This window comes from Schistocerca cancellata, chromosome 3 (genome assembly GCF_023864275.1).
Source record: "Schistocerca cancellata isolate TAMUIC-IGC-003103 chromosome 3, iqSchCanc2.1, whole genome shotgun sequence".
Taxonomy (NCBI): Eukaryota; Metazoa; Arthropoda; class Insecta; order Orthoptera; family Acrididae; genus Schistocerca; species Schistocerca cancellata.
The window spans coordinates 533,294,010-533,294,906 of NC_064628.1; the positions used below are offsets into that span (position 1 = coordinate 533,294,010).

The 897-nt window shown below is 48.8% G+C and overlaps 1 non-coding gene across 1 annotated transcript; it reads left to right on the top strand.

The window, feature by feature from the left end:
* Nucleotides 1-337: 337 nt before the first annotated feature.
* On the top strand, nucleotides 338-410 carry Trnaa-cgc (transfer RNA alanine (anticodon CGC)). Its single transcript has one exon. It is a non-coding gene; the product is annotated as a tRNA-Ala (tRNA).
* The last annotated feature ends 487 nt before the right edge of the window (nucleotides 411-897 follow it).

Sequence of the window (897 nt, forward strand, 5' to 3'; positions counted from 1 at the left end):
GCACTGACCAGATACTTGAATGTTGTGCAAGGGCAGTTGAATTTAGTGAAACTACACTTGTAATTGTTGTTGCTTATACGTATCCTAACTCTGACTTCAGAGCATTTCTGCTCAAGCTAGAGAGGGTTCTTGATTCACTTTGTAGGAAGTACCAGAAATTAGTTGTATGTCGTGACTTCAACATAAGTTTTATATACACACATTAAAAAAGTTTTGCATCACCTCGGTTCCGAGAGTTCCGGAATTTTTACAGGAAACTGAAATAGAGATCAACATAAACATCGTTTCCGCACTTTTTATTGCTCTTGAAAACCACACATTGCATGTTGTACCATCGAGCGAGGTGGCGCAGTGGTTAGCACACTGGACTCGCATTCGGGAGGACGACGGTTCAATCCCGTCTCCTGCCATCCTGATTTAGGTTTTCCGTGATTTCCCTAAATCGCTTCAGGCAAATGCCGGGATGGTTCCTTTGACAGGGCACGGCCGATTTCATTCCCCATCCTTCCCTCACCCGAGCTTCCGCTCCGTCTCTAATGACCTCGTTGTCGACGGGACGTTAAACACTAATCTCCTCCTCCTCCTCCTCCATGTTGTACCACCATAGAGCGAGACCTTCAGAGCTTGTGGTCCACACTGCTGTACACACCGGTACCTCTAATACCCTAATTTGTCGTGGCGTACTGTCGGTCGGAGGATGGCATTCACGTATCGTACAGCCGTTAGGGCACCTTCCATGACCACCAGCGGCGTACGTCGGCCCCACATAATGCCACCCTAAAACAGCACGGAGCCTCCACCTTGCAGAACTTGCTGGACAGTGTGTCTAAGGCATTCAGCCTGACCGGGTTGCCTCCAAACACGTCTCCGACGATTGTCTGCTTGCAGGCACATGCG